The following is a 22303-nucleotide window of genomic DNA, read 5'->3' as shown; positions in this document are numbered from 1 at the left end:
GTGGCAAGACATTTCCCCAGTGTACTACATATGGTGGCTGAAAGGATTCTTATTGCACCACAATGTTGTAAAGATGACTGCCTGTATGCCCTTATACTTCATAGTATGGGAACTCATGCCCATAAGGCTTCCTGAATCCAACATGTCAGGAGTCTGGTTTCACAAAGGCCCCACATGGAATGAATGTAAGAGGAGAACATACCTAAAGGTGATGCAAGATACCAGTGCTCTGGCCAGCATATGCCTGGAAGAGCCCCAGGGTTCTATAGGTTGAGATAGACTCAATGTCCAACATAGTCTATGTTTCACAGGCTTTAGTTTCCAAAGTTGTGTAGTTCCCAAGCACATGCATAAGCTGGAGGACATGAAGACACTCGGATCTTTAGTGTCTGGGTTTTCTGTTGTCCACAATGTCCCCAGGGATATAATGTATGGGAAGATCAGCGACCAAATTTTCCCAGGTTCCATAGCACATGAGATAGCTAAGGACTGAAAAAGCCATTGATTCCCCAGAGTCACGCCTGCCAGTGATCAGAGGGCTTGATTTCTGCTTAACACAGATAGGCTGTTGGTGCAAAAACCTTTGGTTTCGGGCCGGCGTCGCGGCTCAATAGGCTAATCCTCCACCTAGCGGCGCCAGCACACCGGGTTCTAGTCCCAGTCAGGGCGCCGGATTCTGTCCCGGTTGCCCCTCTTCCAGGCCAGCTCTCTGCTGTGGCCCGGGAAGGCAGTGGAGGATGGCCCAAGTGCTTGGGCCCTGCACCCCATGGGAGACCAGGAGAAGCACCTGGCTCCTGCCTTCGGATCAGTGCAGTGCGCCGGCCGCAGCGCGCCAGCTGTGGTGGCCATTGGAGGGTGAACCAACGGCAAAAGGAAGACCTTTCTCTCTGTCTCTCACTATCCACCCTGCCTGTCAAAAAAAAAAAAAACCCTTTGGTTTCTTAGTGTAAAGGATGACTTGGGATCAGTAAGAACCTTGGAACTCTACAAGGTTGGTGGTCAAGAGTTTCCACTGGGCACCAGTGATGGGCAGAGTAGGGAGAGAGGTAGTAGTCACAAGGGCCCTTGGTTCTCCAGTGGTGATCATCACTATGACCAATTATTCTCCACTTCCAACAATAGAAATACAAAATAATAGCTGGAAATACACACCATGTCCCCACCGGGCAGGTGTACTGTGGGCTAGAAACAACATGGGGAACATCTAGAGGTGGAAGAGCCTTAATGACCATAGTGTGATAGAAGTACAGGGCCAAAAGAAGCATCAATGGGCTGGAAACATGGTTCTCAAAAGAACTATAATATTCCAAAACACAGGATCTGGCTACTGTTGTTAACAAACCATTGAACTCCAGTGCATGGGCAGTCTAGTCATCAAAAAGGACCACCAGAAAGCAATGTCAGGGTAGATGATGCCTGGAAGTGCCATCTGAGGCACCAAGAAAGTTGTCAGACAATGTTGTGAAGAGTCTTGGACCTTGAAAGGACACAACTGTGCCTTCTGAGAGCCTATTAGAAATCTGGAGTTCCACTGCAAAAAGATATTGTTTGGGTCTAAAGGATAACTGAAATCCTGGTGAAAGGCATGTTTGTGCAAGGAAAGATCCAGAGGGCACACATTTGTGGTACACATGGTGGCAAAGAGGGCCCAATATTCCAAAGCTGTGGTACTTACTGAAAGCTTGGTAAGGTTCTGGAATTGCTTGAGGAATGCCAGTGCCATGACTGAAAATAGCTTGCCACCCTAGGCAAACAGCCAAGCTCATGGGCAGGACGATGACCTAAAGGACTTCAGGCTACATTGCAAATCGGGCAGCTAAGGAACAGAAGAATCACTGGTACCCTAGTACAGGGAGCCTTGAAGACTCATAATATAAATGTTCTATTTCCTGCATCAACCAAACCGGTTATTGGCAGATGACCTTGGGATCTAAGGCACATAGGATGAGTCTAGGCTGGAGGAACCCAAAAATCCTCATAGGGGTGATACTGTTGATTAGAAGGTCCACCAGGGCACCTATGAACTCATGGAAAGGAAAAGACAGCAGCCAAAACAGCGTTAAATTCATATAGGGAAGTGCAGAAGGCTAGAAGAACTACTGAAACCAACAGGACAGTTTAGTGATGATAAGTGCAGTGGAGCACTCACAGGAGTAGGGGTGAAGGAAAGAAAGACTGAAGGCAGTGGCCTAAAGGGTCTACATTCTTGAAAGGAATATGCCCAAGTCCTGAAGGAACCCAGGACTCCTATCAAAACATCACATTGGTAGTTGGAAGGTTCACCCAGTAATCCATTGGAATATGACAGTGACTGAAATGGTTCAAATGCTTGAGACAAAAGTGAACAAGAGCAGAAGGAAAACTGGAATTCTACTGACGCACTGCATTAGTTGGAAGGTTCACCAACCATCCCAAGAGTGGAAGAGGGGTGAGAAAGGGAAAGGAGCATGGCAAAAAGGGCTCAAATGCCTGGGATGAAAGTACCCAAGCTAGAAGGGAGCCTGGAATACCATAAAGGGACTACATTGTTGAAGGGAAGGTTCATCAAGGCACAAATGGCAGGGAAGAAAGGGCAAGGATCCATATAGAGGAGTCACATTGGATTCAGAATGCTTCAGGCAGGCACACACAGGAGTAGGGAAAGGAGAAGAACACAGCAGGACTAGCCAAAGGTTCTGATAGCTGAGATGAAAGTGTCCAAAGCCAAAAGGAACCACAGAACCCTATCAAGATACTACTCAAGTTGGTGGAAACTTTCAAACAGGCACCTACAGAAGTGAGGATGGGAGGGAAAGAGAGCAAGCATGGTGATTGATAGGGCTCTGATTACTGAGATTAAGTTCACAAGACCAGAAGGAACCCATATGGAAGCACCACACTGGTAGTAGAAGGGTTCAGGCAGGCACACACAAGGGAGTGTCAAAAGGAGAGAAGGGGGCAGCACTGTGGCCAAAAGGGTTCTGATGCATCTTTGCATAGAGAATGGAACCTGGAACTCTATTGAAACACCACACATATGTTGGGAATGATCATCTGGCAGCTCTGGAAAGGGTCGAGAGAGTGTGGGGATGAAAGGTCAAGGTTGGTGGCTGACAGGGCACTGATTACTGAAAGTGGGCAGGGCCAGAAGGAACCATATGGGTGACAGAAGGGCTCACAAAAGGGAATCAGAAAAGCAAGCAAAGCAACAGGGCTATGGTCCAAAGGGTTCCGATTCCTGAGATTTACGTGCCCCAAACCAGAAAGAACTGTGGAACACAATTGAGTCAGCACATATATGGGGGTAGAATATTCTCCTGGAGTCCAGGAAAACAGGAGATGGGGCAAAAGGGCACGGACTGTGACGAAAAGTGCTTGAGTTACTAAAAGTGCACAAGGCCGGTAGGAACCCACTGATATGTGTAGTACCACATCAGTGTTGGAAAAGTTCAGCCAGGCACACAAGAAGAGGGGGTGGGGTGGGGGATGTGGGAAAATGGTTACACTGAAATGAAAGTGTGCAAAAGCCAAAAGGAACACATTAATCATATCAAGGCACTACACACCTAAAAAGTTTATCCTGCAACACAAGAAGAGGGGAGGTGGGGTAATAGGGCACGGAGAGTGGCTTCCAGGGCTCAGATTTCTGAGATGAAAGTGCACACAGCAGGGCCAGCGCCGCGTCACATTAGGTTAATCCTGTACCTGTGGTGCTGGCATACCATGTGGGCCCCAGTTCTAGTCCCGGCTGCTCCTTTTCCCCATCCTGCTCTCCGATGTGGCCTGAGTAGAAGATGGCCCAAGTCCTTATACCCCTGCACCCAAGTGGGAGACCCGGAAGAAGCTCCTGGCTCCTGGCTTCAGATGGGCACAGCACCAGCCATAGTGGCCATTTGGGGAGTGAACCAGCGGACGGACCTTTCTCTCTGTCTCTCCCTCTCACTGTAACTCTACCTCTCAAGTAAATAAATAAAATCTAAAAAAAAAAGTGCCCACAGCGAGAAGGAATCCAGTGTTGTATGGAGACAACACTTTTGTGGTAGAAAGCATTAGGCAGGCACATATGGGAGTGGGGTGCGGAATCAAAATGTATAGAACGGGCCAAAGGCTTCCTATCTCCGAAATAAAAGTACCCAGAGACAGAAACAGCCCTGGAGCCCTATCCAGGTAAAGCAGTTTGGTGGGAATGTTTATCCAGAAACACAAGGAAGTGGGGAATCAAAGGGGAAAAGGGGGGCTTGGACTGTGTCCTCTAGCATTCGGAGTACTGAGAACAAAATGCACACGGCCAGAAGGAACCTGGCACCAAATGCAGGCACCACAATTGGCTAGTGTCTAAAAATTCAGGCAGGCACACAATTGGCTAGGGGATAGGGGTTCGGGTGGGGACTGTGGCCCAAAAGGTCCCGTTGATATGTAAGTTTCCAAGCCAAACACTGAAACACCACACACTGGGAACGCGTAATCTGCAGCAAGGTAAGAGGGCTAATGGGGTGAAAGGGGAGGTACGGTGGCCTCTAGGGCTCAAATTTCTTAGAGGAAAATGCCCATGGCCAGAAAAAATCCGATGCTATATGGAAGCACTACATTGGTGTCAGAAAAATCCAGACGGTCACAGTAGAGGCGGAGGGGAGTACGGGTGGGGCTGGTGGTGGGGAGGGGGAATTTATGGCCCAAAGTGATTCGATGCCTGAAAGTGCGCAATGACTAAAGGAACACCGGAACCCTATCAAAGCAGCACATACATTGAGGGAATGTTTATCATGAAGCCACGGAAGAGGGGTCGTGGTGGCGAAAGAGCATCGACGGTGGCCTCCAGGGTTCAGATTTCTTAAATGAATGTGCCACCAGCCAGAAAAATCTCCGTGTTACATAGAAGCGCTACATCGGTGTTGAAAATTTCAGACGGGCACATTAGAGGCGGGAGAATGGGGAATTTGTGGCCCAAAATGATTTGATACTTCAAAGTGCCCAATGCCTAAAGGAAATCCGGAACCCTATGGAAGCAGCATAAAAATTGAGGGGTTGTTTATCTTGTAGCTCCGGAAGAGCGCTCGTTGGGGGGGGTGAAAGAGCAGAGACAGTGGCCTCAAGGGCTCAGATTTCTTAGATGAAAATGCTCATGGCAAGAAAAAACTCGGTGTTATATGGAAGTGCTACATCCGTGTCGGAAAAATTTAGATGATCACAGTAGAGGCGGCAGGGAATTTGTGGCCCAAAGTGATTCGAAGCCTGAAAGTGCCCAATACCTAAAGGACCATCGGAACCCCATTGAAGGAGCACATACATTGAAGGAATGTTTATCATGAAGTCCCGGAAGAGGCGTCGTGGGGGTTAAAGGGCAGGGACGGTGGCTTCCAGGGCTCAGATTTCTTAGATCAAAGTACCACCAGCCGGGCGGGTGGGGGTGTGTTACGTGGAAGCGCCACGTAGGTTTCAGAAAAATTTAGAAGGGCACAGTAGAGGCGGCAGGGAATCTGTGGCCCAAAGTGATTGGATGCCTAAAAGTGCCAGTTGCCTAAAGGAACACCGGAACCCTATCGAAGAAGCACACACATTGAGGGGATGTTTATCATGAATCCCCGGAAGAAAGGTCGTAGGGTGAAAGGGCAGGACGGTGGCCTCCAGGGCTCAGATTTCTTAGATGAAAGTATCACCAGCGAGAAAAAAAAAAAAAAAAAAGGTGTTATATGGAAGCGCTACATCGGTGTCATAAAAATCCAGACGGGCACAGTAAAAGAGGGGAGGCGGAATTTGTGGCCCAAAGTGATTCGATGCCTGAAAGTGCCCAATGCCTAAAGGAACACCGGAACCCTATTGAGGCACCACATGATAATGTGGGAATGTCTATTCTGCAGCCCCGGAAGAGGAGAGGCGGGGCGAAAGCGCATGGACGGCGGCCTCCAGGGCTCAATTTCTTAGATGAAGCTGCACGAGCCTTGAAAGAACCCGGTATATATGGGGGCGTCACTTTTGCGGCAGAAAGCTTTAGGCAGGCACACGCGAGAGTCGGGTGCGGAATCAAAGGGCATAGAACTGGCCAAAGGTTTCCCATGTCAGAGATAAAAATGCCCAAAGACAGAACGGCCCCAGAGCCATATCCAGGTAAAAGAAGTTGGTGGGAATGTTTATCCAGACACACAAGGAAGTGGGGAGCCGAAGAGGAAATAGGGGGCTTGGGCTGTGTCTTCTAGCATTCGGAGTACTGAGCACAAAATGCACACGGCCAGAAGGAACGTGGCACCAAATGCAGGCGCCATACGAGTGTCTAAAAATTCAGGCAGGCACACAATTGGCTAGGGGATAGGGGTTCGGGTGGGGACTGTGGCCCAAAAGGTTCCGATCGCTGACATGTTAGTGTCCAAACCAAACACTGAACCGTATCTAGGCACCACACGCTGGGAACGTTTATCCTGCAGTCTCAAAAGAGAGGAGGTGGGGTGGACAGGCAGGGACGGCGGCTTCCAGGGCTCAGAGTATTAAGAGAAAAGGGTACAAGCTGAGACGGAATCCGGGTAACTTCAGGAGTCAAAACATTGGTGGTGAGAAGATTCAGGCAAAGACTTTGGGGTCAGACGAGGGTAGAAGGACCAGGACTCGGCAAAAGGGTTCTGATTCCTGAGACGAAAGTTCCCAAAGACAGTGAACGCCAGGTCTCTAGCGAGGCACCTCACAGTTGGTGGGAATGTTTACCCAGGCAGCCACGGAAGTGCGGAGGGGGAGGGAAAAAGGGCGAGCACGGTGGGTTGCGGCGTTCATATTACTAAAGTGAACATGTGCAAGAACAGAAAGAACCCGGTACTATATAGAGGTGGCACATGGGTTGCAGAAAGGTTAAGTCTAGCACACGGGGTGGGGGTGCGGGGGATGCAAGGGGAGAAGGCGACCAAACTCCTCAAAAGAATTCTGATGCCTTTGGCGAACGTGCGCAAAGACAGAAAGAACACCAGAACCCTATCCGGGGAAACCTGGGCCGGTGGGAATGTTTATCCACGCTCCGGAGGAAGTGGAGAGACGAAGGGGGAAACGACAAGGACTGTTGCCTCACGTTCAAATTACAAAGAAAGTGCTCAAGGCCATTAGGAACCCGGTGCCATAGCGGGGTGCAACATCATGTCAGAAAAATTCAAGAAGGCACAGAAGGGAGTAGAAAGAGGAGAAGAGGAGACAGGACTCTAGCCCAAAACTTTCTGGTTCTTGAGATAAACGTTCAGTAAGCCAGGAAAAAAAAAAAAAAACAGGAATGCTCTCATGCTCTCACAGCAGCACATACATGGTTTGAATTGATGTGGGAAGTCAGAGAGTTCATGAACTGGAGACCACACCTCCCCACCCCCATGTAATCCTGTCAACCCACTTGTCAATCAGATGACCCCTCCCCAGGTGTACCTTTTGGGATGTGGGATGCAGCAGTTTTATGTAACCACTCCCTTTTTCTAAGCTAATAAAAAGCCTGATGAAGACGGGGCTCTTCCTCTCTTCCCACCTCCTGGACTCAGGATGAGCAGAGCAGGGTACGAAATTCCCCTCTTTACCTCTTCTGGTGCACTCTCCCTAAATGAAGCCCTCATGTGCCTCTGTATTCTTCTCACTTCGTAAATAAAGCTTATCACATTGCATGCCATGGTTGTGCCTCTACTTAGAATTCTCTACATAAAAGGCAACAGCCTGGGGTATTAATTTAGGCCCAACCTAGCCCACAGCAGAATGGTCATGGTGCAGCCCTGGTACAGGGGATGTGGGTGAAAGGAAAGTACGGTAGCTATCAGGGCTCAGATGACTGAGATCAAAGTCCACAAAGCTAGAAGGAATCCAGTACCATATGGAGGCACAACACTGGTCCTGCAAAAATTCAGGCAGGCTCAAAGGAGAGTGGGGTGATGGGACAAAGTGTACAGGACTGGCCCAAAGTGTTCCGATGCCTGAGATGAACGCAGCAAAGCTATAAGGGACGCCAGGAATTCTCTTGGCACCATACACGGTGAAAATGTTCATCCAGGCACCCATGGAAATGAGAATGGAAGGGGAAAAGGGCCAGCATGGTGATGGGGCTCTGATTACTGAGATTAAAGTATACATGGCGGGAAGAAACCCAGACTTTATGGAGGCACCACATTTGTGCCTGTAAAGTTCATAAGGCACTCATGGAGGTGAGGAGGAGAAGTGTTGAGGGCAAGGACAGTGGCCACAAGGGCTGAGATCCTGAGAGACAGGGTACAACACCGACAGGAACCCTGGAACCCTATTCATGCACCACATTGGTGATTGTTAGGTGCACCAGGTTAAGAGGAGGAGGTTAAAGGCAAAGGAGTGTGGCTGAAATGATTCTGATATTTGAAATGAAAGCACACAAGGATTTAAGGAACCGTAGGGAACACTGCATTGGTGGTCAGAAGATTCAGGCAGGCACCCATGGAAGTGGGAGAAGAAGAAAGAAAGTGCAAGGGCATCAGCTGCAAGGGCTCAGAATAAGGAGAGGAGAGTGCACACAATGTGAAGGAACCACAATGGTGGTGGCAAGGTTCTTGCAGGCACCCACGGAAGTTGGGAAGGAATGTGAATGGGACTCACTGATGCTAGAGATGGAAATGCTGTTCTTACAGGAACCCTGGACCTTTTTAGGCACCACACAGTTGTTGGGTCTGTTTATCCAATTGGTAATAAGAGCAGTGGTTTCTTTGGAATCCAAAGACCTCATCCAGAAGCACAATTATATTAAAACTGACCTGATTCTGCTTCAGTGCCTCGGCATATTTTATACAATATCATAAACTCATTATGTATTTACTAAAAGTAGAAATTATGAAATTATGTTAAAAAGGCTTACTATGTGCTAGAAGATTTATAGTGAAAGAAAATTATTCATATATTACAATTTAATATGGCGTTGACACAATTTGTTTCAGTTATTTGAAAGTGTCTCAAAGTGGCAGTCAGGGCTTTGAAGTCTGAACTGTCATTCAGGGAATCTTTATGCAGATGCTGTTATTAAAGTAGCATTAAAGTCATCTTTATGGTGTTATGACAAGTTTACTGTTGTAGGAAACAAAGTCACATAATATTGCACCTTAACGGATTGCATACCTGCTTCTGGCATCTTAGTTATCTAGAAATGATGTGGTGACCCATTTGATTTTGGGACATTCTCCTTGTGTGCAGTTTGGGTCTGAGAAAGTTTCTGGTTATCATGTTCCAAGTGAGGCCCTTAGAAGCTGTGGGGAGCAACTCGGACTAGACTAAGTTACTGGAATTAAGACTTATTCTATGCATCTGCTCTCCCACAATATGGCGCTGGGAGAGGAGGAACTAGCTTCTACACAGCTGCCTCCAGTTCAACCAATAAACAGCAGGAGCTGCTCCTGATTGGAGGAGAGCAGCGTACTCTGCGTGTGGGTAGCAGAGTTGGGATTGGTGGAAGAGCACTATAAAGGAGGAGAGAGACAACATGCACCGGGAACATCTAAGAGGAACACCTGTGCAGCCCCCGAGAGAGCCGGCCGGCGGTGTGCCACTCCCCCGCGGAAGTGGGGAAAGTGGCTAGGGGGAACCGCCCTTCCACGGAGGTGGAAGGGACGGTAGCCAACCCGGGAAGAACCAGCAGCAAACCCGGGGAGGGCCGAGCAGACAAAAGAACAGCGCAGGGTCCTGTGTCGTTCCTCCACGAAGAGGGGGAGCGACATAATAGTGCCGTGACTCGGATAGGAAGCCTAGGCAGGGTTTAGTGTCGTTCCTCCATGAAGAGGGGGAGCGACAGAAGCAAAAATATGAGAGCCAGCGCTGTGGTTTAGCTGGTATAGCTACCTCCTGCAGTGCTGGCATCCCATTTGATTGCCTGTTCCAAATCTGGCTGCTGCAGTTCCGATCCAGCTCCCTGCTAATGCACCTGGGAAAGCAGCAGAGGATGGCCTAAGTCCTTGAGCTGCTGCTACCTATGTGGGAGACCCAGATGAAGCTCCTGGTTGCTGGTTGTGATCTGGCCCAGCTCTAGCCGTTGCAGCTGTTTGGGGAGTGAACTAGCAGATGGATGATTCTCTCTCTCTCTCTCTCTCTCTCTCTCTCTCTCTCTCTCTGTGTGTGTGTGTGTGTGTGTAACTCTGCCTTTAAAATAAATGAATGAATCTTTAAAAAGAGAAATAAAAATATTACTGAATGATATCAGCAAGATGTGACAATAAGAGGCTTCTGAATTTCCGCCCTCCTGGAATTACAGGAAATAAACTTCTAGACACAGATCAATTCCCTCTGAGAGAAATCTGAAAGTGACAGCCACCTGTTCACCAGAAAACTGAGAAAACACCCACAGTTACATGTGTAGAACTTGTGACACACTGTTGCCACGTTCCACACTCACAGCACCGAGCCCTGGGATGAAGAGGAAATTCCTAATGCTCAGCTTCTCTCTGAAGAGTGACAGGCTCAGTGCAGACATTCTGCTCCCCCGAACTTCTGTTGTCCCCACATGAGGGATGGACACCTATGTCACCTAGCTCTGGGAGTGGAAGACCTTGCAATTTGCCAGTTCCTTGTGACTGCAGAGTAAAAGGAGGCAGTTTTTAAAAGAGGCACTGGAGCACGTTCCCCAGAACTCAGTTCACAGCAAGAAGCCACATACAGGATGCCGGTGCCACAGGCGGCAGCTTTATCCATTATGCTGCAATGCCTGCCCTGTAAATTCTATTTAAAGATTTATTTATAGGGGTGGGTGCTGTGGCATAGCAGGTTAAGCCACCGCCTGTGGCACTGGCATCCTATACGGGTGCTGGTTCGAGTCCTGGCTGCTCCACTTCCAATCCAGCTCCCTGTTAACTCACCTGGGAAAGAAGCAGAAGATTGCTCAAGTCCTTGGGCTCCTGCACCCACGTGGGAGACCCAAAAAATGCTGCTGGTTCCTAGCTTTGGATTGGCCCGACTCAGGATGTTACAGCCTTTTAGGGAGTAAAACAGTAGATGGAAGATCTCTCTCTGTATCTCCCTCTCTCTCTGTAACCCTGCCTTTCAAATAAATCTTTAAAAAATTTATTTATAGCAAACAATCTTGAACAAGATTGTATGTCAGTATCCACTTCTAATAAACATGTTTTCATTTTGAACATTTCCACATCAGCTATAACTCAAAATGTCCATGTATCTATAAACACCTGGAATACTGACTATAGCAGGAAGAAAATACTGTATTTCTCTCAAAACATCCCATTTTGTCTAACAAAACTAGGTCATGAAATTCCAACCATGAAAAACCACTTTCTTTAAAAAATTTTTTTCATTTTTATTCTGCAGTATGTATGTGTTACAGTGATGGTTACAATGTTGAACTAAACTTTTCATTCTTGGTGTAATCCCCATTTGTTCAAAATTTATTATATACAGATGTTTTAATATATTCTTAAGGAAAATATCTTGTCTAAATAGCCAAAAAATGTTAACGATTAAAGATGACAAATTTGTAGTTTATATTCAGACCTTTAAAAAATTTTTAAATGTCCTACATGAAGGACCTCAGTGGGTGAGACCCCAGTGGAAAGAAGTGGCCATCAAAGAAGGTACTTTTCTCTGAAGGGAGGAGAGAACTTCCACTTTGCTTATGGCCTTGTCTAAATGCTGACAGACTTTGTGGATTCAAAAGGCTTCCATAGCCTTGGCAGCTCATGTCAAAAGCCTTGGGGTGATCACTGACATCATACATAGGAGTGTTACTTGTTAAATTAACAACAGGAGTCACTGTGCACTAACTCCCCATGCAAGACCTCTGTCCTCAGAGTTGTATAATTATGTCTAATTGCTTGCAGAAGATGTATCATTCTTGGGTGCTTCTTTAAATGTAATTAAGTAAAAGATAATTAAAGGTAATTTAAAAAGAAGTAAAATTAACTTCAAGGTGCAATGACTGGGGCCAGCGCCGTGGCGCAGTAGGTTAATCCACCACCTGCGGCGCCGGCATCCCATATGGGCACCTGTTCTAGGCCCTGCTAATCCTCTTCCAATCCGGCTCTCTGCTATGGCCTGGGAAAGCAGTAGAAGATGGCCCAAGTCCTTGGGCCCCTGCACCCATGTGGGAGACCCGGAAGAAGCTCCTGGCTCCTGGTTTTGGATCGGCGCAGCTCCAGATGTTGTGGCCATCTGGGGAGTGAACCAACGGACAGAAGACCTTTCTCTATGTCTCTCCCTCTCACTGCCTGTAACTCTACGTCTCAAATGAATAAATAAAATCTTTTAAAAAATGCAATGACTTTGAACAGCCCTTGTCTCAACGGTTGAGGAACAGTTTTTTTTTTTCTTGCAAATTGTTGAACTCTTTACTTAGTATAGAGTTGGTCTTCTGTGTAAAAGTTAATTGAAAATGGATCTTAGTGAAGAATGGGACTGGGATTGGGAGAGAGAGGAGAAGGAAGAGTGGGAGTGTGGGTGGGAGGGCAGGTATGGTGGGAAGAATCACTATATTCCTAAAGTTGTACTTAGGAAATGAATGAAGTTTATATTCCTTAAATAAAAGATTTCTTTTGGTAAAATAATAAATAAATAAATAAATAAATAAATAAATGGTTTTTGAAAGAAACTTTTGGCCGGCACCGTGGCTCAATAGGCTAATCCTCCACCTGTGGCACCGGCACTCCGGGTTCTAGTCCCGGTCGGGGCGCAGATTCTGTCCCGGTTGCTCCTCTTCCAGTCCAGCTCTCTGCTGTGGCCCAGTTAGGCAGTGGAGGATGGCCCTAGTCCTTGGGCCCTGCATCAGCATGGGAGACCAGGAGGAAGTACATGGCTCCTGGCTTTGGATCAGTGCGGAGCGTGCGCCGGCCACAGTGGCCATTGGAGGGTGAACTAACGGTAAAGGAAGACCTTTCTCTCTGTCTTTCTCTCTCACTGTCCACTCTGCCTGTCAAAAAAAAAAAAAAACTTTTGCCTAAAAAAGTAACGATTATCCATGCTAATGGCACTAATGTCAACCAGATGGTGACTTTAATCATTTAATTGCTTTAGACGTCAATATCCTCATAAGTAACTTAAGGACATTTAGTTGAATGACTTAATAAGATCTCTCCCAACATAAAGAACTGTTTCCATAAAATATTTAATAATAATGATTTCTTCTATGCCCTGATTATGAATATATAGGTACATTCTTACGTAGTGGGTAGAAATTGCAGTGATTTCTTGCTAACACAATATATCAAAATTGGATTAATATATACAAGCATTTTTTTTTTGACAGGCAGAGCTAGACGGCGAGAGAGAGAGACAGAGAGAAGGGTCTTCCTTCCATTGGTTCACCCTGCAAATGGCTGCTACGGCCAGTGCACTGCACCGATCCGAAGCCAGGAGCCAGGCACTTCCTCCTGGTCCCCCATGCAGGTGCAGGGCCCAAGCACTTGGGCCATCCTCCACTGCCTAACTGGGCCACAGCAGAGAGCTGGACTGGAAGAGGAGCAACCGGGACAGAAGACAGAACTGGCGCCCCAACCAGGACTAGGACATGGAGTGTGGGGAGCAATCCGGACTAGACTAAGTTACTGGAATTAAGACTTATTCTATGCATCTGCTCTCCCACAATATGGCGCTGGGAGAGAAGAAAACAGCTTCTACACAGCTGCCTCCAGTTCAGCCAATAAACTGTAGGACTTGCTCCTGATTGGAGGAGAGCAGCGTGCTCGGCGTGTGGGCAGCCAAGTTGGGATTGGCGGAGGAGGACTATAAAGGAGGAGAGAGACGGCATGCACGAGGAGCATCTAAGGGGAACATCTAAGGGGAACACCTGTGCAGCCCCCGAGAGAGCCGGCCGGTGGTGTGCCGCTCCCCTGCGGAAGTGGGGAATGTGGCCAGGGGGAACTGCCCTTCCACGGAGGTGGAAGGGATAGTAGCCAACCCGGGAAGAACCAGCAGTAAACCCGGGGAGGGCCGAGCAGACCAAAGAACAGCACAGGGTCCTGTGTCGTTCCTCCACGAAGAGGGGGAGCGACATAATGGTGCCGTGACTCGGATAGGAAACCTAGGACGCATAGGAAACTTAGGACGGATAGGAAACTTAGGAGGGAAGAAACTGGAAGAAGTGGAAAATATTGGAGAGAGAGACTAGCAAACAGCCTAGGGAAAAGCCGGACGAAAAAGGTGCCGGAAGAAGCTATTGAAAGCCTAGGCATAGACTCAGATACGGACTACGGGGGGAAGCTGGGAGAAATCTCTAAGGTCGAAGGCGAAAGTGAAAGCTAGAACAAACTCGGATGCAGACTGTGGGGAGAGGCCAGGAGAAATGAGGGAGGAGTATTGTTGGAGGAAAGCTTGGGGAAACATACCGGGTAGAGAAAAATGTTAAGGAAATTGAAGCCGCGGGGGGCAGGCCGAGGCGGAGACGAAAGCCACTTTGGATTCTCAAGTTAGCCCGGGAATAGGGGGCGAAAAGTTGAAACCAGAAGCGGAAACGTAAGCCAGATTGGGATCCGTCTGATTAGCCCGGGGAGCAAAGGACGGGAAGCCAAATCGTGGGGCGGAGACGTGAGCTGGGTTGAATTCGCCAGGCTAGCCCGGGGAACTTAGATTGAATGCTAGTGGCGGAGACGTAAGCTACGCTGTGTGACTCGTGGAGGCTGCCGCGCGCAGAGAGAGCGTGCGGGGCACAAGTAGATAGGGAACGCTGGACTAAGTGCGAGACCGCGGAGTGTGCGCGCAAAGCCGAGCCGCGCAGATGAGAGAGGCGCGGGCTGAAGCGGCTCAGAGCCGGAAAGCCGCTGAGAAGCAGCCTCGGGGCGGGTGCCGGGAAGCCGCAGGGATAAGAGAAACAGAAGTTTAGAAGTAAAATGAGAGAAATAGGAATGCTGGAAGATAGAAGTAAAATGGGAGAAATAGGAATGCTGGAAGATAGAAGTAAAATGGGAGAAATAGGAATGCCTGGAGATAGAGAAATAGAGAAATAGAAAGGCCTCCCCTCAACATGGCAATGAGAAAGCTTGGATTCGGTCTGCCTGATTAGGGAGGCGGTGAGCACCTGCGGGCAGCTAGCAGCTTATGTGCCGCAGGTCACCGAAGACAGGCACGAATTAACATCAGTAAGGCCTCCCCACAATGTCGCAATTAGAAGGCTTGGATTCGGTCTGCCCGATTAGTGAGGCGATGAGCACCTGCGGGCGGCTAGCAGCTTATGCACCGCAGGTCACCGAAGACAGGCACGAATTAACATCAATAAGGCCTCCCCACAACACAGCAATGAGAGAGCTTGGATTCGGTCTGCCTGATTAGTAAGGCGGTAAGCACCAGCAGGCAGCTCGACCAGAGTATGAGCTGCAGGTCACCGAAGATAGGCACAAATCAACACCAATAGGCCTCCCCACAATATGGCAATGAGAAGGCTTGGATTCGGTCTGCCTGATTAGTAAGGCGGTAAGCACCAGCAGGCGGCTCGACCAGAGTGTGAGCCGCAGGTCACCGAACACAGGCACGCATCAGCGCCTAAAAACCTCCTCACAACATGGCGAAGAGAGGACCCGGATTCGGTTTGCCTGATTGATAGGACTTGTAAGAACCTGTGGCAACTCTAGCAAGTAGAGCAGAGTGTGTGCCGCGGGACACCGAAGACAGGCGCGTATCAACGCCAAAAAATAAAAAGAAAGGGGGATCTGTGGGGAGCAATCCGGACTAGACTAAGTTACTGGAATTAAGACTTATTCTATGCATCTGCTCTCCCACAATATGGCGCTGGGAGAGAAGAAAACAGCTTCTACACAGCTGCCTCCAGTTCAGCCAATAAACTGTAGGACTTGCCCTGATTGGAGGAGAGCAGCGTGCTCGGCGTGTGGGCAGCCAAGTTGGGATTGGCGGAGGAGGACTATAAAGGAGGAGAGAGACGGCATGCACGAGGAGCATCTAAGGGGAACATCTAAGGGGAACACCTGTGCAGCCCCCGAGAGAGCCGGCCGGCGGTGTGCCGCTCCCCTGCGGAAGTGGGGAATGTGGCCAGGGGGAACTGCCCTTCCACGGAGGTGGAAGGGATAGTAGCCAACCCGGGAAGAACCAGCAGTAAACCCGGGGAGGGCCGAGCAGACCAAAGAACAGCGCAGGGTCCTGTGTCGTTCCTCCACGAAGAGGGGGAGCGACATAATGGTGCCGGTGCCTCAGGGCTGCAGCGCCGGCCACAAGCATGTTTTATAAATACAACTAAGATTTCAGTGATTTATAATTTCCATTCATGCTCAGTGGATGTTTTATAAAGTTATTAAATATTTTACTGATTAAAATATGAAGCTTTACTAAAAGTTTATAAACAATATAATTTAAACATAATAGGTTTCTTTTTTATTCAGCTACTTTCAGTGTAAGAAAGCATTCTTCCTGTGATTTTGTAATATTATCATTTTAATATCTAGTACTGCTTAAATGATCAGTCTGCAGTGATACAAAACCACCCATCTTTTTACATGGTTCTCTTGAAATATGGTGTAAACCATTCAGGATTGCTGTAACACACTCTCTGATGAAATCACAAGTCCAGAATCCATTTTATGTCCTGAAGTTATTTCCATGAGTATGAAAACATCAGAGCTTTTTGCTATATCACACCACTGAATATTTCATAATAAAGCAGATTGCCCCAGAAGCAAATTTGCTTTGTTATCAGCAGAATGTTTTCAAAGATTTATTTATTTATTTCAAAAACAGAATTGCAAAGAGAGGGAGAAACAGAGAGAGATGTCCTCCATCACTGGTTCACTCCCCAAGTGACCACAAGGGCTGGGACTGGGCCAGGCCTAAGCCAGGATTCCAGAACTCCATCCAGGTCTCCCATGTGGGTGTGAGAGGCCTCAATTCTTCGGCCACCTTCTGCTGCCTTCCCAGGCACATAAGCAAGGAGCTGGATTGGAACTAAAGCAGCCAGGAATGGAACCCCAGTTAGTGCTGCAGTTGTAAGCTGTGGCTTAGCTCTCTATGACACAGCACCCAACTCCCTCTGTGCCACCAATGTGGGTGACCTTAATTAAACCCCTGGCTCTGGGCTTCAGCTGGGCCCAGCACTATCTGTTTCAGAAATCAGGGTAGAGAAATAGAAGGTGGGAGATATCTGTCTGAATGTATGTATTCCTCTGTCTGTCTGCCTTTTTTTATTGTTATTCATGATGCATTTGTTTCATATGAAGGGCAGGGTGATAGAGAGCAAGCCACAGAAAGAGAAAAATATCTTACATTCACTGGTTCACTCTTTAGTCACAATGGCTGGGACTGAGCCAGGAACTCCATCCGAGTCTCCCATGTGGATGGCAAGGCCCAAGTACTCAGACCATCTTCTACTGCATTCTCAGTCACATTAGCAGACAGCTGCATCAGAAGTGGAGCAACTGGAATTCAAACTAGCACTCTTATGGAATGCTGGCATAGCAGACAGTAGCTTAACCCATTGTACCACAATGCTGGCTCCTATCAGCAGAAAGTTATGATCTGTGTTGAAGTAACTCTCAGAGTATTTTACATGAACGAATTTATGGCAATCACTTTCATATCATTAAGCTAAAAATACATATGTAATACATATTAATACCTGGCACAAATTTGGAAGAAATATAAATAATATAATGATGCTCTGGGACTCCCATGTAGTTAGCATGGGAGTGCTGTTCACAGAAAACACAGAAGGGGAACCTGCGAGGGAAGAATGCATCATGGTACACCTAAAGCTATGGCAGATGTATGTCATGCATACATCATGTCATACATAGATTGTCAATGTGGGCAGAGTATTCTGCTTCCCACTGTTACCCCAATGGGTCAATTTGTCTATGCAGTGGTTTCTCCACATGCCATACTGATCATGGTAAGCCAAAGAATAATGCAAGTGTATTCAAGAGTCCTTTGTTAAGATTTATACATTTGAAAGTTAGAGTTACAGAGAGAAAGAGAAGATGAGAGAGAGAGAGAGAGAGAGAGGGAGGGAGAGAGGGGGAGAGAGGGGGAGAGAGGGGGAGAGAGGGAGAGAGAGGGGGAGAGAGGGGGAGAGAGGGGGAGAGAGGGGGGGGAGGGAGAGAGAGAGAGAGAGACAGAGAGAGAGAGAGAGAAAGCTTCCATTCACTGGTTCACTCCCACATGGCTGCAATGACCAGGGCTGGGCCAGACTGATATCAGAAGCCAGGAGCTCCTTCCAGGCCTCCCATGCAGGGGTCAAAACACTTGGGTCATCCTCCGCTGCTTTCCCAGGAACATCAGCAGGGAGCTGGATAGGAAGTGGAGCAGCCGGCACTCAAACCAGCACCCTTATGGGATGCTGGTACTGCTGGTGGCAGCTTAACCTACTATACCAAAGTGCCAGCCCCACAAAAAGCCCCTTTCTTACCTATACTTTAAAAAAAAATTTTTTTAAATTTTTGATGTTTAAGACTTTTAATTAGTTTTTTTTTGACAGGCAGAGTGGATAGTAAGAGAGAGAGAGAGAGAGAGAGAGAGAGAGAGAGAAAGGTCTTCCTTTTTGCCGTTGGTTCACCCTCCAATGGCCACCACGGCTGGCACGCTGTGGCCAGCGCACCGTGCTGATCCAATGGCAGGAGCCAGGTGCTTCTCCTGGTCTCCCATGGGGTGCAAGGCCCAAGCACTTGGGCCATCCTCCACTGCCTTCCCGGGCCACAGCAGAGAGCTGGCCTGGAAGAGGGGCAACCGGGACAGAATCTGGCGCCCCGACTGGGACTAGAACCCGGTGTACCGGCGCTGCTAGGTGGAGGATTAGCCTATTGAGCCGCGGTGCCGGCCTTAATTAGTTTTCAACAGTTTCAATATAGTTCATATGTACAATTCTAAGAATATAATGCTACTCTGTCCCTTCCTCATCCTACTCCTACTCTAAATCAACAAGTGTAGTGCCATTTATCACTCATTGACCATTTATCACTCATGCAATACTGAATAAAATATGATTTTGAATAATTTGTGGGTTTGTTAAAAACTGTACATGAGTATTTGGTGCTGACAATTGAGATAACTTGTTGGAAAATTCTTCAGGAGAGTGATTAGTATTCAATTTTAGAGGAATATGAAAATACTTCCTTATATCTGCCTCTTCGTATGTATATTTTAACCAAAAATCAATGTGAAGCCCCCAAGTTCCAGTCACACAACCTTTTCCATATATCATTTTTATTCAAACCCTTAAAAGTGAATCTTATCTGTTCGTTAACTTCAGATTTTAAAAAGACACATGCATTTTATCAGGCATAGTGCTTTTTTTCTGGTGATGAATACATGGAATGGAAAAGAAAAGTGCTTAAAATCAGCAAGGCATTTACTCTTCAGTGATCCTTTGTACCTTAGTGAAAACAGATTAGGGGAGAAGAGAGCCAAGCAGGAGGAAAGATAAGTCGCATCATGAAAACCAAATAATGGGTTGTTAAGAACCATGTTTACCCATCTTCTTTGCCATAAAGTAGCTCCTCCCAGCATGCCCCAGATTGACTCTAAAGTCACTGGAAGAATGATCATTGCTGTCCTAGAACTACACCCAATATCCTGCAAATTTTTTTGGTCAAAACTGGACCTTGCTTCTTCCAATAACCATTCCTCATAGTTTGTTTCACAAAATGCTCTATCTAAAAAATTAGCTAAAAATCAATGCTCACACATCTGAGTCAATTCAGATCTCAACACAAGGATGAGAATCTTAGGTTTATTTCAACTATTGTTTTAGGAGGCGTTGCAAAAATTATTTTGCTTTTCTTCTGCCTCTCATGACACCGCTTCTTTCTTCACTGATCTGGTGGCAGGTCTTCTTGTAGACGGCCAGCTTGAATGGCATTAGGATTGAGGGTCATTTGGTTAAAGCCTTGTACCAGCATTTTCCAAAAGGCTGGATCCTTCCCGTTAGTATTACTAGCAGTTTCCTCCCTGTCAATCTGATAGTAATGACATTTGCATCTACTCTGATCTTTATTGTGTGAGTATAAGGTTTTTCCTTCCCTTTCAACTCGATAAGGTGCCATGTGATTGAGGGTTTTTTGTCTTATATGCTCCATGAATGATCTTTTTCTCTGAGGGAGCACTGATCTTTCCCACTTCCTCTGCCTATCTTTTTGAGTTATCTCATCTCTGTATTGCAGCTGGACCAGATCCTCAGGGAGAGGAGTGAGGTAGCTGCTACCAGGATCCGGGTTGAAGTTAATGAGGTCCAGCTTTTGTATTTCAGAGAAAGATATTTGGTAGGTTGATGTAACTTCCTGGGGTATTTCTTTAGTTGCAGTCAGGCATGAATCAGAACTCAAACTAGGGGTAACTGTCTTTTTTGGCTCCATGGAGGTGTAGTCCCCACTTGAAATTCCTTTTGGATCTTCAGGCTATGACATTAAATTGAAGCTTGAAACTATCAAGTTACTTAAATTTAGTGAGTAAAGTACTGTATTCAAATGTTTCCAAACTGCAAAAAATAGTAGGGAGCAAAGAAAGGGAGCATCATGAAACCAATTTTTAGTTTCTTCTATATACAGGAAAATGTCTCTCTTACCCCAATGAAAATTAAGCCAGTAACAGTGAAGCATGTCAATGATTAAAAAATACAGTGAATGACATACTAAAGTGACTTCCTTATCCCAGGTTCTGTTTCTGTCTTTCAAACATGGAAGCCACATGCCTACTAGTTTGCCAATTATTATGCTATGTTTTAGGAAATTTGCATCATAAGCCACAATGAGCACACCCAGAACATGGAATTTGATTTTCCTATATCATTGTCTAGTAGAAGAAACCAGGACTTTGGGGATAAAGTGAATCATTATGTAAATCTAAGTAACCAGTACTCTTACATATAATGTGGTATCCTAGAAAACCTGAGGAATTGTTACAGGTGAGTAAGGACACAAATAGCTCTTCAATACTGATGTCAAGATTTGAAGAGGTGTTCTTCCCATCAGAGTTATTAGAAAATATAGACACACATTCACTCATGATATAATCAACGTTGCCCTCAGGCTCTGGTAGGTCCTCACCTCCAAGGACACTGCCTGGCACACCAATGGCTGTCAATAAATGTTCATATCTGAAATGGATAAAGTGCCTGACACAAATGAGCTACTCGGTGAATTACAGCCTTTTTGTTAATTAGGCTTCTTTAGTTGAGGAGATAGTGAGGGAAGAGCACAAATTACAGACCCACACAGGAAGCAAATTGCTTGGATTTGGTCACCTCCCTCTCCTTGCCCAAGCCAGAACCCTGGCCATCCTGGACTGAGTAAGCTTCTCTCATTTGCCCAGAGTTGGCACCATCCTTATTGTCAGATCATCCATACCTTGTATGGAGGTCAGGCCAGAGACAGAAAGTTGTAGCTAGATTCCTTGACAGCTTACTGTAAGGAAAACTTATCAAACCTCAAGTTTACTTTTCACATGCTTCAAATTCTGAACAACCCATATTCAGTTGGAAGGCATTAAAAACAGATCTATTACCCTGCGAACAATGAATGCTTTCATCACAACCTGATCTTTCCTTCCACTAAAGAACACTCAAGAATAACAGCATTGATTATTATTTCTAATCATTTTGTGTTGATCACATCTGACCATACTAAGAAGCATCAGGCACAGTTAACTAAGGAGAAAATTGAAGCTCAGTAAAGGAAAATAACTGGGCCAAGGTTATTAAATTGTTTTGTTTTTACTTTCCATTTAAAATACAATAACTTTAAAAGTTGAGCACAGGACATCTGGAAAAGGAGAGCAATAAAGAACAAAATCTTACAATATTAATCTCCCATTAAAATCTACGTGAAATAAATACAAAGTAACTTGCTATTTGAAAAGACATATCATAGTTCTTCAAGAAGAATATAGTAAAACTTTACTTACCACTCTAAAAGATAAATTAAATAGGGGACTTCCAACGTAGCTTGATGGTAAGTCTAGTTGTTGGCTGCAGTGTTGAAAAGGTATGACTGTCACCATGGCCCTCTGCAGCTTTGAATACCCTAGGAACCACTGACATCACAGATTACACCACAATTACAAGCCTGATGACACGGCATATCATGAGTGCCTACTTGTGGAGCAACTCAACAGGACTAAAACAGAGTATGTCTCTTTAACCCTAATGTTTCTTCTTGGCCTTAGTGTGTAGTCAAGGAGTTATTGGAATATTCTGTCCCCAAACGCTATTGGCAGAGTCCAGGCACATGACTACATCAAATGAACCATAAATTGGTATCTTTCACCAATCACCACTCCTGAGGGACTGTTAGCTTTTGTGGGTCACAGATCTTCTATCAGTTAGTTCCCAGACATCCCTCATTAAGTGTCAGTTTCAGGGTTGCTACTTTTTAAATCATTTATTTCTTAATTTGAAAGCCATAGTGACAGAGAGATCTTTCATCCATTGGGCCAG

The 22303-nt window shown here is 46.5% G+C and overlaps 1 protein-coding gene across 1 annotated transcript in view; it reads right to left on the bottom strand.

The window, feature by feature from the left end:
• The window catches only part of LOC103345149 (G antigen 6), a 50621-nt gene extending 28597 nt beyond the window's left edge, over positions 1-22024 (bottom strand). The window contains exon 1 of the mRNA XM_051834712.2: positions 21772-22024. The gene's annotated coding sequence lies outside the window, so the exon portion shown is untranslated. The remainder of the gene's footprint in view (positions 1-21771) is intronic.
• Between the last annotated feature and the right edge of the window lie 279 nt (positions 22025-22303).

The sequence above is a fragment of the Oryctolagus cuniculus genome, chromosome X, assembly GCF_964237555.1.
Source record: "Oryctolagus cuniculus chromosome X, mOryCun1.1, whole genome shotgun sequence".
In the NCBI taxonomy this organism is placed as follows: Eukaryota; Metazoa; Chordata; class Mammalia; order Lagomorpha; family Leporidae; genus Oryctolagus; species Oryctolagus cuniculus.
This window is presented reverse-complemented; position numbering and strand designations above follow the sequence as displayed.